The sequence below is a fragment of the Cavia porcellus genome, unplaced genomic scaffold, assembly GCF_034190915.1.
Source record: "Cavia porcellus strain 051 isolate PalLab524CR breed Dunkin Hartley unplaced genomic scaffold, mCavPor4.1 scaffold_40, whole genome shotgun sequence".
Taxonomy (NCBI): domain Eukaryota; kingdom Metazoa; phylum Chordata; class Mammalia; order Rodentia; family Caviidae; genus Cavia; species Cavia porcellus.
Window position 1 is genome coordinate 7,482,203 of NW_026947523.1, and position 20,367 is coordinate 7,502,569.

At 46.2% G+C, this 20,367-nt stretch overlaps 1 long non-coding RNA gene and 1 other non-coding gene across 3 annotated transcripts; one reads left to right on the plus strand and one right to left on the minus strand.

Annotated features, from left to right (window-relative positions):
• Nucleotides 1-3,574: 3,574 nt before the first annotated feature.
• LOC134474854 (uncharacterized) lies at nt 3,575-19,797 on the minus strand. Of its 2 annotated transcripts, none has more exons than XR_010045741.1 (3): nt 18,410-19,797; nt 16,906-17,012; nt 3,575-6,591 (listed from the first exon to the last, which is right to left on the minus strand). It is a non-coding gene; the product is annotated as an uncharacterized LOC134474854 (long non-coding RNA). The 2 variants fall into 2 exon arrangements; XR_010045740.1 differs by lacking the exon at nt 3,575-6,591 and adding an exon at nt 9,686-12,678.
• Nucleotides 7,125-7,247, plus strand: LOC111757054 (U6atac minor spliceosomal RNA). Its single transcript, XR_002791438.1, has one exon. It is a non-coding gene; the product is annotated as a U6atac minor spliceosomal RNA (small nuclear RNA).
• Nucleotides 19,798-20,367: the final 570 nt, after the last annotated feature.

Here is a 20,367-nt window from a genome sequence, read left to right on the forward strand (position 1 = left end):
AGCTGTCACTACTGCAGGTCGCATCAGAGTGCGAGTGAAGGTAGAAAACTGCCCCTTTCAGGAGCCAGGAGTTTAGCTCAGCAGTGTAAGCGCCCGCCTGGCAAGATCAAGGTTGTGAGTTTGATCCCTGGTACAAAAACACAGAAAAATGAAAGGAAACTGTACTTTTTATCCCCAAGGCTGCTGCAAAGGTTGGCGGAGGAGCCGGAGGTGTCACTAAACCGAATTCTCTACACCTTGTAGCTTCAGAGTGGGGCCGTGGTGACTGCGGCCAGGCTGGGATGAGGGGACCCCAAAACAGCTCTCTCTGCAGCAGTGGTCCGCTCAGTCCTCACTATTGTTGCTGTGACAGGATATTGACTCTGTCTTAGTCCACGTCTGCCAGCCAAGTGGGGTTTGGAAAAGCCTTCGGAGGAGCAGCTGCTCCAGAACCCTACGGGACTAACCCATCCTGACCACATCTTAGGGGCAACCACACTGTCACGAAGACAGAAATGTCTAGCTAGGGTGCAATGAGCTTTCTTTCTTTTTTTTCTCCTGAGATTGAACCCAGGGCCTTCACACTGAGCTACATTCCAGCCCTTTTGGAGAACGGGGTCTCTCTGAATCACTGTTAGGGATCAAACTTGCCATCCTCCTGCCTCAGCCTCCTGAGTGCTGTGGGGATCATTAGATGTGCCCACCAGACCCAGCCAACACTGCACGTTCAGGGGTCAAGGAGCTTTGGGATGGCTAAGCTCCGCCAGGGGCCAGCAGCCAACAAACAGCCAGCAACCCAGACCCTCCATCACACAGCCACAGGGAAACATGCTTGCCCCAGTCCCAGTGAGGCCAGAAACATGTTCTTCCCCAGCTGCACCTCCAAATGAATATACACACAGAGTGCAGTAGTGCATGCTAGTTATCCCAACACTCAGGAGGCTGAGGCAGGAGGATCACCACAAGTTCCAGGCCAGCCTGAACTATGCTGTGAGACCTTGTCTCAAAAAACAAAAACAGGGGGCTGGGGATTTAGCTCAGCGGCATAAGCGCCTGCCTTGCAAGCAGGCAGTCATGAGTTCGATCCCTGGTACCAGTAAAAAACGAAAAAGACAAAAAAAAAAAAACAAAAACAAAACAAAAACAAAAACAAAACACAAAAAACCAAGTATGTTATTTATAACTTCAGTTTAAAATTTCAAAAAAGGGCTATTGTTCCTCCTCTTTTTTGTCCCCCCACATTCCCTGCTTTCTGTTCACACCTCAGAGAAAATCTTGCTGTAGATAAGAAGCCAAATGGATGTTTCTTTATATTCTTTAACATTTCCCTTTTTAAATTTTTATTTAAATGATATTATGTACATTGTATGCCACTCTAGACCTTTTTTATTTGCTGCTATGACAAAATACCTGAGACCAGATAATTTGTGTATGTGCGTGTGGTCTTTTTTTGTGGGCAGGGGGTTTGAGACAGAGTCTCACTATGTAAGTGCAGCCTGGCCTTGAACTCACTGTGTAGACCAGACTGGGTTTGAACTCATGGGGATTCTCCTGCCTCAGCCTACTGAGTGCTAGGATTACAGGCCTGCGCCTCCACATCCAGCTCCAGGCCAATTTATAAACAAAGAAATTCATTTTTTCACATTTCTGGAGGCTGCAGTCCAAGGTTAGAGCTAGCATTTTTGGTTTTGTTTTGTTGTGCTGCTGAGATTGAACACAGGGCCTTCCCACTGGGTTACATTCCCAGCCTTTTATTATTACTGTTATTTTTTAAATTTTGAGACAGGTTCTTGGTATATCACAGTTTACCCTTTCCAAACTGAATATGAACAGATAAGAACAAGGTAAGCGGCCGAGCAGTTCCTGTATAGCCAGCACCCAGGCCGTGAAATCAACAGACAGCAAGGAGCCCGGCCTCCTCAGCTCCAGGAAGCTGCCACTTGGATGCGACTCCAGCTGAGACCTCCCCTCACCCCCTCCGAGACTCGGACAGAACCAGGCCTTGCAGCACCTGCCTTTCTAGTGCAGCCTTAGCTCCTGCACTGTGTCCTTAGAGCACTTAGCTTGCACCTGCATGATGCTGTTCAAAGCAGGGCCCCAGTGTAGCTCAGGCTGACCAAGGACTCACCTCATCCTCATCCCTCTATCTTAGCCAAAAGGCCAAGAAGCAACACCTGTCCTTTTGGATCTTTACAGAAAGGGAATTATGTTATTCTTTTGTGACCAGCTGCTTTAGTTCAAGATTATTTTAGCCAGGCATGGTGGCACATGCCTCTAATCCCAGCATGTGGGAGGCTGAGGAAGGAGGATTCCCACAAGTTTGAGGCAAACCTGGGCTATACAGTGAGTTCAAGGTCAGCCTGGACTACATAACAAGATGCTGTTTTAAGAGAAAAAAGACTGGGGCTGGGGATTTAGCTCAGCGGCATAAGTGCCTGCCTTGCAAGCAGGCAGTCGTGAGTTCAATCCCTGGTACCAATAAAAATGAGAAAGACCAAAAATAAATAAATTAATTAATTAATTTAAAAAAAGAGAAAAAAGACTATGCAATCTAACCATGCTACTTCGTGACACTTTCATTTGATCATTTTATTGTTGTGCTATTTCCACTGAATTAATAAACCACAACTTATTTTTCTATATTTCTTGGGTATTTTTCCCCCTAGTATAGGGGCTTATTAAATTGCCCACACTGGGCTCAAATTTGTGATCCTCCTGCTGGGATTATAGGAGTGTGCTGTCAGGCCTCAATATTTTTCTATATTACTATGCATGGACATTTAAGGTTTTTTGTGGGGGCTGGACCTCACTCAGTGGCATGATTAGTGTGTACAATGTTTGCTCCCCAGCATCAAAAATAAAGCTTCCAAACTGGGCCTGTAATACGAGGGTCACTGCGAGATGGAGACCAGTCTGGGCTACACAGCAAGACTCTGTCTCAGAAACACCACAGTGGGGGAGGAGGTTTGCAGTTTTGCTGTTTTAGAAACAGCTCTGCCATCAACACTGACTTACTAACCCTGCTGCCCAAGCCAAGGCGTCCTTTAGGGCCGGGGATTTAGCTCAGTGCTGTAAATGCCTGCCTGGCAAGTGTGAGGCATGAGGTTGTGAGTTCAATCCCCAGTACAAATAAAAAAATTAAAAAAAAAAAAAGGCTTCAGGCCTCCTTCGGGGTCCTCCTCCACACCAGGTACAAGCGTCTGGCATTCTGTGCTCATGCCAGGCTGTTTTGCTGAGCCACCTACCTCTACCCCCAGCAGCCAGGAGTGTGGGTTCCAGAGCCTGACTCCTCCAACCACAGTATGGAACACAGGCTGTGCAGGGCTGAAGTCTGACCACACTGATGGGAACATAGTGGTTTCCATTATTTATTTTAGAGACAGGGTCACGCTATGGAGATCAGGCTGGCCTTGAACTCATTTGGTAGCCCCGGCTGGCCTCAAACCCGCAGCAGTATCCTCCTGCTTCAGCCTTGAGAGTGCTGGAGTCAGAGGCATTGCGCTCCATGACCCCCTGGATTTGATTGATCTGATTGGTAAGATCTCACTCTGGTGCTTGCCCTTTAACCTTGCAAATGGATCTCACACACAGGATGAGGCACTCACCTTGAATTATAAAGAGATGACAAAAGGACAGTGGCACTACCTTTGTCACTAATAGACTGGCCAGAGCCCAGGGGGTTTGATAGCCCTGTGTTGGCATCAAGTGACAGATGCAGAGTGATCACTGCAGAAACAGTGAGTGTGTGGAGAGTTTGGCATCTCAAACGCACTCTTCTCTAATGCCCGGAGAGGCTGAGACAGGAGGATCTCCATGAGTTTGAGGCCAGCCTGAGTATGTAGTGAGTTCAGGTCCAGCCTGAACTACTACATTGAGACCATGCCTCATACAAACAAACAAACAAAAAAAGCAAAACAAATAAATGCATGTGCGGTATGAGGCACCATTTCCCGTCTGTCTTGGAATTTATCCCAGGGATAGACTCACTGATGTGTCCGATGATACACTGGAGGACATTCACAATGACATTGTAACAGCCAAAGACCACAAGTGCCTGCAGACTGAAGAATGGCTAAACATTTTATGCTACAGGTATCTTTTTTATTTTATATGAAAATAAAACAAACTTTCCAAGCAAAATATTGAGAATAAAAACAGTTAAAACATGCCAGGGATGTAGCTCAGCGGCATAAGCGCCTGCCTTGCAAGCACAAGGTCATGAGTTCAATTTCTTTTTTTTTTTTTTTTTGCTTTTTCGTTTTTATCAGTACCAGGGATTGAACTCACGACTGCCTGCTTTCAAGGCAGTTGCTTATGCCGCTGAGCTAAATCCCCAGCCCCCATGAGTTCAATTTCTAATACCAAAAAAAACAAAAAAAGAATAGTTAATACACTGTACTTTTATCGTCAAAGCAGTTACTGGAGTACAAGGCATAGACACACAAGATTCTTGCAAAAAAGAAACATAACACAAGCTGTCTTTTAAATGAACTAAGACAAATTAGTAATATAAGTGAAATGAATTGGGATCCATATTAAAACACTTGAAATAGTAAAGTAGGTAACTCAAGGACTTGAAGTTTCTCCTGCTTCCTATTTATCTATCTTCTAGTTTGCTCTTTTGTACTGGGAATTAATTTTGGTGGGATGGTTTTTATGTGTGTGTGTGTCTTTTTGAGACATGGTCTTGCCCTTGAGCTCACTTTGTAACCCAGGCTGGTTTCAAACTTGCAATAATCCTCCTACCTCAGCCTCTTGAGTGCTGGGACTACAGGCATGCACCACCACCTCCAGCTGTACTGAAGGTTGAACCCAGGATCTTGTGTATATTAAACATGTGGTTCAAAGCTGAGCTACATCCCCACACCTCCTTTATTTCTGAAATAAAATAAAATTCTCTTAATACTTTTGAAATCTTGAGAGTAAGTATAAGGCTTGTAAATACATAGAACAAATATTAAAAAGAAAGAAGGAAAAAAATTAAATTTAGCACCAAGCTGCTAATTTTTCCAGGTTGGACTCAAACATGTAATCTTCCTGACTCAGCTTCCCAAGAGAGCTGGAATTAGAAGTGTGTGACACTATGCCTGGCTGCAAAGTTTTTACTTTTGGCTACAGACGTTTTGTTGTTGTTTTTGTTTGAAGGTTTTTAAAAAAATTTTTGAGACAGGGTGTCACTTGGTAGTCCAGGCTGTCCTTGGGCTGACTAGGTAGGCCAGGCTAACCTCATGATGATCTTCTTCCTCAGCCTCCCAAGTGCTGAGATTACATGCACATACCTGGCTTTTTTGTTTTTTACTGAGTTTTCCTTTGCATTTTTGGATTTCCAACCATGGGTATGTATTATCCGTTCAGTTAAATCATTAAATTTAAAATGTAATGAGGGCCAGGGATACAGCTCAGCAGCACAAGTGCCTGCCTGGCAAGTGCAAGGTCCTGAGTTCAGTTCCCTGTGTCAATAAATAAATGAATAAATAATAGAATGAACTCCTGGGAGACTGAGATAAGGGGATCAAAAATTTGAGGCCAGCAGAGTATAGGGGTGTATCCATGTAATCTCAATATTCTGGGAGGCCGAGGCAGGAGACCTGCAAGTTTAAACCCACTCTGAGGAATTTAATATGTTAGCAAGACACTGTTTTAAAATTTTAAAAAGGAAAAAAATAAAAATAAAATTTATAAAAGGGCTGGGTGTATAGCTCAGTGAGGAACCCTGGGTTCAATCCCCAGACAAAAGAAAACAGATAAATAGACAGATACATACATAGATTCAGGGCCAGCACGGATCACATGAGGAGTTTCAGACCAGCATGGGTTGCAAAGAGCGGCTCTGAGACCCTGTCTCCTAAGGCAGCCAAGCCCTGGGGGCCGCAGCAGGCAGCAGGGGACCGGCTGTTGAGCCGGCCATGAGTACAGGAAGCTAACAGAGGCAGCGGCTGGGGGACTAGTAGAGCTCTGTCCCTTTGGGAAACCTAAAGCAGTTTTGCTCCGCTGTCTTGCAGACAAACCTGTGAGAAAGTGAGGAGCCTGGGAAGGGGGAAGGGGCCAGAGCCTGCTGGCCAGCAGCAGCAGGAGGGGTCCGGAGGCCATAGGAAGAGTAGCAGTGAAAGGGTGGGATAGGCCAGGATGTGCTTGCACCCGGATGGGATGGGGCCAGGGGACAGACACCTGGCTGGAATGTCACACTTTCCCTCATGAGGGAACCCGCGTGTGAACACCGCAAAGAGCAAGATAAGATGTGGACACAGGGAGCCAGAGACACAGATCTTCTGCATGGGAAGGGAACCCAGGGACGGGACGGAGGGGACATAAAGGTCTCTGGATGTGTCCTGTCCAGGGACCGACGACGCGTGACATCGTCAGGCACTGCAAATGCTCGCTAATAAATAATTTGACTTTTTTGAGACAAACAAGGGCGCCGTTCTGTATGGACTCACTGTGTGCACACCCGTCCACCCTGGGTGTCAGCCCAACCCCCAGTCCCCTCGCCAGATCAGAAGGGAGGTGCAGAGAAGGCTCAGGGCTGGCGGGTGACAGACAGCAGGGGGACAGCCCCGTTCACGCCCTCAATCCATCTGCAGGATGCCGATGTCACACATGAGTCGCTGTGTCCTGTATTAAGAAAAAACACGAGGAAGAAGATTCCAAGAGAGAAGACGGCGTTTGAGTTTAAGGTTTCTGTGCAATTCCTAACTAGGTGACTACAACAGGTACCTACAGCCGGCCGCGGCAGGGCAGGGCAGGCATCCTAGCACTGTGGGAGGCTGAGGCCTGGGGAACCTGTCAACTTACCAAGACCTTGGCTCAAAATTTAAAACAAATAAAAAGGGCTGGGAATGCAGCTCAATGCGAAGGTCCTGGGTTCAATCTCCAGTAACACACACTCAAGAGAAACAGGCGTATACATGTATATGCCTGTATGGAATATATGTGTGTGGGGGACAGAGACAGACGGGGACGGAGAGTTCTGAGCTGAACACACTGATGCAGACATCGCTGACACATACGTGGAGCCTGAAGGCAAAGGACTAGATGAGCTGGGGTGGAGCTCAGTGGCACAAGTGCCTGCCTGAAAAGTACAAGGTCTTGGGTTCGAGTCCCTGTGCACCCCCCCTCAACAAAGGAGTAGATAAAACCAAATTGTTGTGTTGTATGAAAGGAGAGGTTAACACTCCCCTTGACAAAGATGGAAGAGGCCCTTAGGCCTGACAACACCCATATGGTTAAGGCATTGCCACCTACTTTGTGGCATCTAACCACTGTCTTTGGTAATCACGATTCCCCATTACATTGTTCTGAAGCTTTATAATGTTTGCATTCATTAGTTGGAATGGTTTTATCCTGGGTTGTTTGACTCTATTATCTGTGATGGTATGAACAGCTATTTTAAAGAAAACAAGATTTAATAGCCAGTGCTGATTTAATATCATCTTGCTCTGAAGTCCTACCATGCTTTTGTTCTGTTTCCATTGGTTCTATAGTGTTGTATCTTATTGGATTTTATTATGTGTGATAGTATAAACAAATTTTTTTTTGTCTTTTTCTTTTTTATTGGTACCAGGGATCCGAACTCACGACCACACACTTGCAAGGCAGGTTCTTATGCCGCTGAGCTAAATCCCCAGCCCCAGTATAAACAAATTTTCTGAAATGAGGTAACATAGTAGCCATTGTTCATTTTCTGTTATTTGGTTCTGAATGCCCTGTAATACTTTCATTCTCTTAAATGGTTTTATACTATTTTTTTATGTTTGATACTATTGTATATAAAGTTATGATCAACTATTTCAAAGAAAGAGACATTATGTAATCCCAACACTCGGGAGACTGAGGCAAGAGGATTGTTGCGAGTTCAAGACCAGCCTGGGCTACAAAGTGAGCTCAAGGCCGGCCTGAACTGCATAAAGACCTTGTCTCAAAAAGACAAAAAAAAAAAAAAAAAAAAAGGGAGGGGGTCATTATGTTACTGTTAATTACGGGTTGTCTTGTGGTGAAATACTGTGTTGCTTACATTGTTCTCTTCCAATCTGCTTTGTTCTGCTCTCTTTTGTCTTAATCTCTTTAAAATAAAAAAACAAATTGTTATATGCTAAGAGAAAAAGAGGAGACAGGCTGGTATTTTTATTTTCTTTGTGATAGAATCTCATTCTGTTGCCCAACCTGGTTGTTCGGTTTTGTTTTGGTACCAGGTATTGAACCCAGGAAGGCACTGTGCCACTGAGCTACATTACCACCCCTCTAACCTGGTTTTGAACTCCTGGACTCAAGCAATCCTCCTGACTCAGCCTCCTGAGTAGCTGAGAATGCACTGCGCCTGGCTACAACTTTCCCAGACAGTTTTTTAACCAGCTAAGTGTCCACCACAGCTGTCTCTCAGCTTTCACTGAAAGAAAGAACTCCGGCTTGCTTAGGCCACTACTACTCAGGATTTTCCATTTCTGCAAGCCCAGACCAAAGCTGCCACGCAAGGACTCTTAGTGTGGCCCCAGCAGACACTTCTTATCACAGTGATTTAGAGAGGACCCCGGCAAGGCCTGGTCCTTGGTGAGGGTCCGTCCCAGCCCTCTCCATTAGTTCAACCCCGAAATGCATAAAGGCTCTCCCTAAACTCCCCTCCCAGGGCCCTCTGGGAGCAGCTGCTGACTCCGCCCACCTCGGGAGGCAGGAGAAGGGCCCAGGACACCAGCAGCTCCAGAGGCCCAGGGAGAAGTGGCTTCTCCCGAGTTAAGGTTGGGCCTTGAGATAGAGCAGTGATCCTCCTGCCTCAGTCTCCCAAGTGCTGGGATTATAGGCATGTGCCACCATGCTTGATCCTCAGCCTCCTTTCTTAAGGACAACAGTAAGACAAAAAAGAAAGAGATATTCAGAGAAAGAACATTCAGTTTTGAAAGGAGAGGGAGCAGGAGATTGAGAAAACTAGGACTACATGACAGATTTAAGATTGCAGGTCTAGTGCGGTGGCGCAAGCCTCTAATTCTAGCACTCAGGAGGCTGAGGCAGGAAGATTTACAGTTTCAGCCCAGCCTGGACTACACAAGTTTGAAATCAACTGAGCTACATAGTGAGAAGCTGTTTCAAAACACAACAGAGTTTAAAAAAAAATCAGTATAAAGGTAAATGCTGGTAATCTCAGCACTCACAAGGCTTTAGCAGGAGGCTCTGTACTATTTCCAGGCCAGCCTGGGCTACACGGTGATCAAATCCAGCCTAGACCGAAACAAGATCCTGTCTCAGAAAACACAACAGTTGGATGTGGTGGTGCACATCTACAATTCCAGCTCTTTGAAGACTGAGGCAGGAGGATCATTGAGAGTTCGAGGCCAACCTGGGCTACCTAGAAGGTTCAAGGGCATCCTGAAACACAGCGAGACCTTGTCTCAGACACATACACAACCCATACTAGGAAACATGACTTTCTCTGCCATGTTCTACACATAAATCTATGTGTAGAAATCAGAAATGGTTGGGGGTTGGGGACATAAGATAAGAGGATCTCAAATTTGAGTCCTATCTGGACAATTTAGCAAAATATATCTTAAAATAAATAAGAAGGGCTGGGGATGTAGTTCAGTGAGAAGGCCCCCGTGCAATCCTAGTACCACAAAAAAAAAAAAAAAAAAGAAGAAGAAAGAAAGAAAAAAAAGAAAACCCTGTGTTTCCTTTTCTTTCTTTCTTTTTTTTTTTAAAGACAAGATTTCACTCTAGTTCAGGCTGGCCTTGAACTTACTTTGTAGCCCAGGTTGGCCTCAAACTCCCAGATCCTTCTACCTCAGCCTCCCAAGTGTTGGGATTATAGGCATATACCACCACATCCATGGAAACCCAGGATTTCCATGTGGAATGAAAACAAGAGTTTTCCTGTGGGATGTCTGGTTTGAAATTTTTTTTTTTTTTTTGTCTTTTTCCTTTTTATCGGTACCAGGGATCGAACTCACGACTGCCTGCTTGCAAGGCAGGTGCTTATGCCGCTGAGCTAAATCCCCAGCCCCTGAATTTTTTTTTAATAGGTACTGGGATTATGCACTGAGCTAAATCCCCAGCTGGCTTGAAATTTTTTAAAGTAATTAACAGATGGTGTGATTGAGTACACTAATTCCAGCATTTAAGAGGCTGAGGCAGAAAGATCTCCATGAATTCAAGGCCAGTTTGGCCTACAAAATGAGTTCAAGGCCAGCCTGTACTGCATAGCAAGACCTTGACTCAAAATTTTTTTACTAATATATAATAAATATTTAAAAAATCAAGATTTTAAAGTATTATAGTTCAGATGATAAATTGTACCCTCTGATAAACATATATATTTATTTATTTCTTCCAACACATAAAGCTCTCACTGATTCCCACACAAGAACTCTGCAACCACCCCTCCCCACGTACCCATTCTTAATCTATCCTTTCCACAACCACCCACTGCCCACAGGGGCCAGGTGTGATGCTGCCAGTGAAGTAAGGGGAAAGGTGACAGTCAGTACGCAGTGGTGGCACAGCAACAAGATGAAGACCAGGGACCATTCTGAAACAGGGGGCTGTGACTCATGGCCAGGCTGCCCTTGGGGCAGTGACTTCCTCTGGGGGCCACCAGATAAGGGCGCTTGCCTGGCCCCCAGCACCAGTCACTCATCTTCCCTAACAGGGACAGGAGGTCCCTTCCAGGACACAGCACTGGGTCCGGGCTGCCTGTCCCATCCCTGCCTTCCGGGGGTGTTGAGGGCAGCAGGTCACCTGTGGCCTGGAAATGAGGCGAGGCTCAGTGCAGGTAAGTCCCGGGTACTCTAACCCCTGCCCAGGCCAGCAGCACCCAAAGGCGGGCTCAGCCCGAGAACTCGCCGGGACTTCTCAAGCCTCACTGCTCTGTTCTGCCATGGAGACTGCAGGGTTTTTGGTTTCTCCCAGTGCTCCCAGTACTGGAGCTCGAAGCCAAGCCCCTCACACACTGAACTACATCCACGGCCCTTTTTGAGACAAATTCTACTTCTGTCCTGAAATTGCCCTGGCAGGACTCAAAAGTGTGATCTACCGGCCTCAGCCTCCCACAGTGCTGGGATCACGGGTGTGGGTCACCAGGCCTGGCTGAGATTCCAAGCTTAATGTAAGACCATCACCTTGGTCCTTCTGAATTGGGACCCGTGTTTGCCTCCAGGGTCACAGACTGCAGGAAAGTTAGCTCTCCTCTTGCCTAGTCACTGCTTTGAGTTGAGTGAGTTATTGCTTTGATTTAGTTTGGTTTGGATTTTCAAGACGATGTAGTTCAGGCTGGGCCTGAACTTACTATGAAGCTCAGGTTGACCTCAAACTCTTCAACGTTCTTCCTGCCTCAGCCTCCCAGTGCTGGGATCACAGGTGAGTGCCACCATTCCTAGCTCAGTTGGTTTCTTTTATGGTCTACCTACAGCCTCTTGCATACTAATAACTATGTGCTCTATTACCAAACAATACCCCAGTCAACTGCTTAAATTTGAAATCCCAAGGCAGATGGCTTTTAAACCGGGCATGGTCACCCTAAGACACAAATGCACACAGTAGTCAGAGCTGTTATGGGCAGAATCATCAATGTCAGCAGACTGCACTGCACAGCTTCAGTCCATGGCAGAGGGGCCCATGCTGCTCACAACATGGTGTCTGAGAAGCAGAGCTATCAAGGGGGAGCTGAGGAGAGAGATCAACCTCCCAGGCCATGCCTCAGACAGCCACTTCTTCTCCTCAGCTTGAACCTCCAACAGTGAACCAGCTACATCAACCTCCACAGCCCGATCACCTTCCAAAAGCCCTGCCAACGATTACACAAAGCTTTGGGGGACATCTAAGCTATAAACCATAGCATCCATCCTAGACCCCTGCAAGACTGTACCTGTCTCTTTATGGAAAAATGCAAGTTAGTCCGTCTCCAAGATCTGTCAAAATTTAGCGCTGCTTTAAAGTCCAAGTCTAAGGTCTCTTCTGAGACTTAAGGCAAACCCCCAGCTGTGAGCCTGTATAAATCAAAAAGTTAAACACTGAGCTGGGCATGGTGGCGAAGCCTGTAATCCCAGCACTCAGGAAGCTGAGGCAAGAGAATTCTTGTGAGGCTGAGGCAGGAAGAACGTTGAAGAGTTTGAGGTCAACCTGAGCTTCATAGTAAGTTCAGGCCCAGCCTGAACTACATAGTCTTGAAAATCCAAACCAAACTAAATCAAAGCAAATAACTCAAGGCCAGCCTGAGCTACAAAGTGAGCTCAAGGCCAGCCCAAACTGGATAGGAAGACCTTCTCAAAGAGACAAAAAAAAAAAAAAAAAAAATTAACCTTGCCAAAGAGCGCATGAGGCTTTGAGGGAGACATGTTAGACATAAACCACAACACTACCCATGCGGATTTCCTTGGTCTGTTTCCTTTTTGCATCGTAGTGGGTTCAGTTATGAGTGGATAATGTACCCTGGGCGTTCCTTGCCATTCATGAAAACCTTTCCTCGTCAGGGTCTGTGTTTATGACCTGTTAAGGATTTTGGTTCAGCCTGCAAACTCTCCTACCAAGGCCCCAGCCCCCCACCGAGGGTGAATTTCTCTGGGCTTCTTCTTTTTCTTCTCCTTCAGTTTCATTTTCTCCGGTTCTTGCTTGGTGACGCTCCCCAGGAGGAAGACGTTCTCAGTTCCCTCCCAGTGTCCGCAATCACTTTTGTGTAATAGTCCTCCGGGGACTGAAGTGTTGGAAAGCACAAAATATCTGTGGGTGTAGATTATTTAAAATCTCAGATTCAAGGCATCTGAAGTGCTAACTACATCTTTCCTTCCAGACTCAAGCTTTTCCTACCAGGAAGCCGGTACTGGGCTCCTACTCTGCCTTTGGCCCTTTCCCACCTTATATAGTCTTTCCACATTGCCGTACTGGCAACCACCAGATCTCCTGTAAGAACTTTTTATTCTAGAAGTAGAAACTGAACTCAGGTCTTTGTGCTGAGCTACATCCCCAGACCTTTTCATTTTTTATGTTGTGGCAGAGTCTTGTTAAATCACTAAAATGTCCAGGCCAGGCTCAAATTTGCCACCCTCCTGCCTCAGCCTTCCAGACAGCCTGCATTAAATACTGCTAAATCTAATGGTGGAGTCAGGAGGCCTCTGAAGAATCTTTTAGGATGTGGCTATGGCAGAGCTGCCAATTTCATTCGCCATTTACATGGTCTCTTGTTTGTTTATTTATCTTTTTTTTTTTTTCCTGTCTTTTTGAGACAGGGTCTCTCTATGCAGTTCAGGCTGGCCTTGAGCTCACTTTGTAGCCCAGGCTGGTCTTGAACTGGCAATGATCCTCCTGCCTTAGCCTCCCGAGTGCTGGGATTACAGGCATGAGCCACCACGCCCGGCTTTGTTTATTTATCTTTTAATAACATTTTTCCAATTAAAAAACTAATACTGGGGGCTGGGGATTTAGCTCAGCGGCATAAGCGCCTGCCTTGCAAACAGGTAGTCGTGAGTTCGATCCCTGGTACCGATAAAAATGAAAAACACACACACACACACAAAAAAAAAAATAGATAAATTACATGAAATGGACAAATTCTACAAAATTACAAATTACTAAAACTAACTTGAAAAGTTATTGAAAATCTATGCCTGGCATGGTGGTGCACGCCTGTAATTCCAGCACTCAGGATGGTGAGGCAGCAGGATTGCCATGAATTCAGTGCCACCATAGGCTACATAGGCTATCTTAAAAAAGCCAAAAAACATTGTTTTGAAGTTATGAAAAATCTATACAGAGACTGAATTAATCTATACAGAGATTCCCACAAAATCTCAGCCCAGAAAGAATCGTTGGTAAATATCATCAAACATTCAAGGAATTAATACTAACTGCAGAATGCTGAATAATTACTCCCTAAAGGGAGGCTGAGGCAGGAGGATCGACGCTAGTTTGAAACCAGCTGGGCCACATTGTGAATCCAGGCTAACCTGAGCTACATAGTGAGACTCTGTCTCAAATAAATAAATAAATGCAATTAAATAAAAAATAAAGATGTAGGACCAGGCACACTGACATGCACCTGTGAACCCAGCCACTCAGAAGGCCGAAGCAGGAGAGTTACAAGTTTCAGGTCCACCTGAGCAACATAGCAAGATACTGTTTCAAAACACAAAACGGCTACGGCGGTAGCTCGGTGGTAGGGTACCCCTGAGTTTGGGACTCAATGTTGAGGGGAAAAAAAAGAGGAAACGTCCTAAGAAAGAATCTGCTGCCTGGGTGGTTTAGGGAAGGAGCTAAGAGCAGCCTCTAGATTCCTCCTAGGAACCTGCAGATGTCTTCTTTTATTCCTATAAGACTCATTTTGAGTTTTCAAATGCCAGGATTGTGAATGAATAAACTTGTGGGGGGTTGTGGGGAGATGTTTGAGACTATGTATTCTAGCCTGGCCTTCAATTCACTGTGGAGCCCAGGCTGGCCTCAAACTTGCTGTGATGCTCCTGCCTCAGGCTTTTGAGTTCTGGGATCATAGGTGTGGACCACCACACCCTACAAAAGAATATATTTGTGGTTTTTGTTTTTATTTTTGGCACTGGGGATTAAATTCATGACCTTGTGCTTACCAGGTAAGCACTTGAGCACTTAAGCTAAATCCATGGCCCAAAATTTGTGTTATTTTTGGTACCACGGATCGAACTCAGGAGCCTGCCAGGCAGCTGCTTATGCTGCTGAGCTAAATCCCTGGCTTGTGTTATTTTTTACTAAAAAACTTGTAGTAATTTATTACCACAGAAATAGTAAAGTTAACATCCATACGCCAATCTTGCAAACTCTTCCCACAAATAGATGAGGTATACTTCCAAACTCTGCATGAGGCCAGTATTTACCCATAGCAAAACCGGGTAAAGACAATGAGGAGAGAAAACTCAATCAAAATCCCTAATGAATTTGGACACAAAAGTCCTGAACAGCCGGGCGTGGTGGCGCGCGCTTGTAGTCCCAGCTACTTGGGAGGCTGAGGTGGGAGGATCGCTTGAGTCCAGGAGTTCTGGGCTGCGGTGCGCTATGCCAATCGGGTGTCCGAACTAAGTTCAGCATCAATATGGTGACCTCCCGGGAGTGGGGGACCACCAGGTTGCCTAAGGAGAGGTGAATCGGCCCAGGTCAGAAACGGAGCAGGTCAAAACTCCCGTGCTGATCAGTAGTGGGATCACGCCTGTGAATAGCCACTGCACTCCAGCCTGGGCAATATAGTGAGACCCTGTCTCTAAAAGAAAAGTCTCTAAAAAAAAGTCCTGAACAAAAATCCAGGTCTGTGATCCCATGAACGAGTGTGATCCCAGCACTCTGGAGCCTGTGGAAATAGGATCACAAATTTGAGCAACTTAGCAGGACTCTTTGTTTCAAAATAAAAATAGAGAAAAAAGGCCGGAGATTTAGCTCAGCAGCATAAGTGCCTGCCTGGCAAGCATGAAGTGATGAATTCAATACCTGATACCAAAAAGAAAAGAAAAGAAAAAGCTGTGGATATAGCTCAGTGCCAAACTCTGGGTTTGATCCCCAGTCCTACCAAAAATAAACAGAAAAACAAAACAAAAGATCAAGTAACTGAATTCAACAGTGTATAGAACAAAATTCTGTACCATGATCACATGGGATGTAGCCCAGGAATGCTCAATTGGCTTAGTATCCTGTGCAGAAAGCATTCCCATGGTAAGCTCCAGACTGTTGCCCCCTAAATACCTACTTTTGAGCTCAACCTGGGGTTGGCACCTGGAACACAGATTTCAGAACAGGGAAGAGCTGTTCACTGTGTTACTTTCTCATTGTGGGGACATAATACACCCGCAGTTAAAGGAGGAGAGGTTTGTTCTGGCTCACAGTGTGTAGAGGTTTCAGCCCACAGATGGCTGGCACTACAGCAGGGCAGCAGGAGAAGGGCCTGGCAGAGGAGAAACAGTCCGTGGGAGGGTAGGCAAGCAGCAGAGAGAGATCAAGGGAGGAGGAGGGAGACAAACTTCTGACCATGCCCACAATGACCCACCTCCTATCAGGCCTTGCTGCCGAATATCACAACCAGCTGCAAATCCATCGTGGATTAATCCAGTATTACACACCCATGATCCAGCCACCTCCCAAAAACCCCATCTATGAAAAAAAAACCCACCTATAAGCACGTGAGGCTTTGGAGGGACACCTACACACAAACCGTAACAGTGCCTAAGCTATTTCTGTAGACAGACACGCTAAAACCCTATTTCTCTTTGGAAATTTATGACTGTGGTCTGTGCCAGGCAGTGGGATCTTCCACAGGCTGCCGGTTAGAAACCTTAAACCTGCATTCGCTAGCGCGTGTCTCTGGTGGACAATGTCTTGTCACCACTGGAAGAATCACATTATCTGTCACCTCCTGACACCTGGGGAAGGACACTGGAAGCTGGGCCTGGACTTTGCCCAGGTGGTTTTTCCCTTTGCTGGATTTGCTTTGTTCTCTTTCACTGCAATGAATCTTAGCAGTGAATGATACTTGCCGTGTTGTCAGTTCCAAGGTGGCTCTAGGGACCCTGGCACACAGGTGACAATTAATATAATCCAGCGCACTAACAGGATAAAAGACAAACCCTATAGAATGAGCTCAATATGATTGGGAAGGAAAAAGAAAAAATCACCCAATGAACTAGTAATAGAATGGAAATTCCACAGCCTGATAACACGAATCTATGAAAAAAATCATAGTTAACATCATAGTTATTGTAAGAGAATGAACCATGTCTTCCCGAGATTAAGAACAAGACAAACAGGGGTATCGTGGTGCAGACCTGTAATCCCAGTGCTCAGGAGGTTGAGACAGAAAGAGTACTGGGAGTTCCAGGCCAGCCTGGGATAGTGAACTCAAGGCCAGCCTGAACTACACAGCAAAATCCTGTCTAAAAAAAAAAAAATAATAATAACAGGAACAAAAAATAATAATAAGCCAGGTGCAGTGGCACTCACCTGTAATTCCAGCACTTGGGAGACTGAGGCAGGAGGATCACTGCAAGATGAAGACCATCCGAGGCTACATAGTGAGTCTATGTCAGCCTGAGTTACCTAGCAAGATCCTGTCTCAGAAAAAAAAAAAAGATATAAATAAATGTAAAGACATCCCATGTTCATGGATCAAAAATCTTCACACTGTAATATGGCAGTAAGGCTGACTTATCTACAGATTCAATGTAATCTCTATCAAAATTGTGCCACAGGTTGGGGGCAGGTTTGTAACCAGCACTGGTGGGTGTGGGAAGCAGGAGAATCACAAATTGAAGCCTACCCTGAACTACCAGTGACTCAGTGGGGACCCTGACTCAAAAAGTAAAAAGGGTCGGGGACATTGCTCAGTGCCAATGTCCTGGCTTCAACCGCCCAGTACCACAGGCAGGCGCGCACACACACACACACACAACATAGACTACACACAGACCCAATCCAACAAATAAAGCCTAAACAAAACAAAGTGTTGTGGTGTATGACTGTATTCCTAGAACTTGGGAGGCTGAGGCAGTAGGATTCCCAAGAGTTTGAGGTGAACCTAGGTTATATAGTGAGTTCAAGGTCAGCCTAGACCCTATCTCAAAAAACCAAAACCAAAACCAAAACAATTCCTGATGTAGTCCAGGCTGGCCCCAAACTCCCAGCGATCCTCTTACTTCAGGCTCCCGAATGCAGGGATTACAGGTGCATGCCCTAAAATGAAATTGGAGCCAGGTGTGGAGGTGCACCCCTGCGGCCCAGCACTGGGAGGCTACGACAGTAGGAGTGAAAGCGTAGGCACAGGGCCGGGGATACAACTCAGTGGCACAATGCCTGCCTGGCAGGCACAAGTCCTGAGTTTCATTCCTGGTATGAAGAAAGAGAAGAGGGGAGGGGAGGGGAGGAGAGGAGAAGAGAAGAGAAGAGAAGAGGAGGAGAGCAAGCAAGCAAGCAAGCAATAGAGAAGAGGGAGGGAGAGAAGAAGAAAGAAAAGAAAGAACAGAAAGTTTAAGTACAGCGTGGGCAATGTAGTGATTCAGCAAGACCCTGTCTCAAAATAAAAATATAAAAAGGCCTGGAAGATAGCTCAGTGCAAAGGCCCTGGGCTAAATGCCTAGTATGACAAAACAAAATAACACTGGTATGGAGGGATGGATATGGTGGCTCATGCCTGTAATCCCAGCACTTGAGGCTGAGGCATGAGGATCACTATTCAAAGCCAACCTGAGCTACATAGTGAACTCAAGTTCAGCGTGAAGTACATAGCAGAACCCTGTCTACGAAAGAAAGAAAGAAAAGAAAAGAACAAAGAAAAACTGGATTTCCTGGTACACTTTGTACTCCCAGCCCTGGGGAGGCTGAGGCAGGAGGATGACTTTAAGGGCAGCCTGGGCCACATTGTGAGACCATATCTTAATTTACTTTCTCATTGCTGGGGCACAAAACCAGACACCTGAGAGTTAAAGGAGGAAAGATTGATTTAGCTCACAGTGTGTAGGCGCTGCAGTCCAGTCAGGGGGTCCACAGGCAGCCTGGCAGACCTGGTAGAGGAGAAAGAGCACTTCGCCTGGCAGACCTGAAAAAGGCACAGCAGGGAGCTCCCCTTCCCTCCACAGTCCATCCAGCTTATCGGTTGCTGCAAGCCTATTGGTTGGTGCTTCCCACACCCAGGGCGGGGCTCCTGCCCCCAGCAAATCCCATCAACCACGCCCAGAGCACTGCTAACCCAATCAGGCGGCTGCCCAGTTATCCCACAGCCTTCCCTGTGGCACACCTGTGATGCGGTCACTCCCAAAATCTCCCCCTGGGAAACACGAGGCTTGGGAGACATTTCAGATATAAACCACATAGAGCCCTGCCTTAAAAAATAATGAAATGAAAAACGTTTAGCTGGGCATTGTGGTACACTCCTGTAATCCCAGTGCTCTAGAAGGCTGAGGCAGGAAGATGATAAATTTGAGCTCAGTCTGGACAATTTAGAGATTGAGCAACACCCTGTTTCAAAACTTAAAAAACTAAACAGTGTGTGTGTGTGTGTGTGTGCGCGGGTTAGGGGTGGAGAGCAAGGGCTTAGTGCCAGCGTCTCGGGTTCAGTCCTCAGGGCCAAAACCAAGAAAAACATACCTCTGCGTGTGTTAGTCCACACCTGTAAATTCAGCACCTTGAGAAGTTGAGGTAGGAGGATCACAGGTTTTTTTTTTTTTTTTTTTTTTTTTTTGTCTTTTTCGTTTTTATCGGTACCAGGGATCGAACTCACGACTGCCTGCTTGCAAGGCAGGCGCTCATGCCGCTGAGCTAAATCCCCAGCCCCAGGATCACAGGTTTGATGTCCTGGGTGACAGCCTTGAAAAAAAGACAAAATTAAATAAGGGTTTGGGATGTAGATCGGTGGGAAGCCCTGGACCTCAGCCGCAGAACAGCCCACGCGTGCGCACACAAGTACATCCGCAGGAACAGCCCCTTCCCCACATCCTCAGTCCAGCCCAGCCGCTCTCCTCTCCGGACTGTTATAGTCATCTCCACACCTAGGACCACGGACTTCTCTTTAATAAAACCTGCCTTGTTATATCTTTTTGAAAAAATTAAATTTGTGTGCTTCTTTTTTTCTTTTTTCCTGAGACGAGTCTCTGTAGTTCAGGCTGACCTTGAACTCGCTACGAACCCGAGGCTGGCCTCAAACTCACATAGATCCTCCTGCCTCAGCCTCACAATACTGGGATGACAGGAGTGGCAGATGGGCTATTTAGAAGAAGGAAACACTGATACATGTCAGAGCACAGGGGAACCTTGGCAACATCACACTAAGTGTAAAAAGCTGGTTACGCAGGGTGTAGTGTTGCATGCCTATGATCCCAGCACTTGGGAGGCTGAGGCAAATTCAAGACCAGCCGGGGCTACAAAGTGAGCTCAAAGCCAGCCTGAACTACACAGTGAGACCCTGTCTCAAAAAAGAATAAAGAAAGCAAGCTCATCATAAAAGGATGCTGTTGAATGATCCTTGATCCCGTCGATCTAAATTGTCCAGAAAAAAACAAAACCATACAGACAGAAAGCAGATAAGTAATTGCCGGGGTCTGTAGAAGTTGGAGGGAAACAGGGACTGGGTATAGGGTTTCTTTGGGGTAATCCATTCTCAAGTTGACCAAGGTGACGGGTGCCATGGTCCCACTGAACTACACACCACTGGCAGGTGAATGCTGTGTATGTGAACTGCATTTCAATAAAATAGTTTTAAAATGCCCGGGGGAAACCAGGCATAGTGGTGCCACCTGTCATCCCAGGACTCAGGAGGCTGAGGCAGGAGGATAGCAAGTTGAAGGCTTGGTCTATCTCACAAGGCCCTGTCCCAGACCACAAGTCACCACAGCAAAGGTGACTGCTGACCTCGGCCCTCATGGAGGAAGGGATTCAGAACAGGTGGAATGAGGTCTCAGATGGGAACAAGTG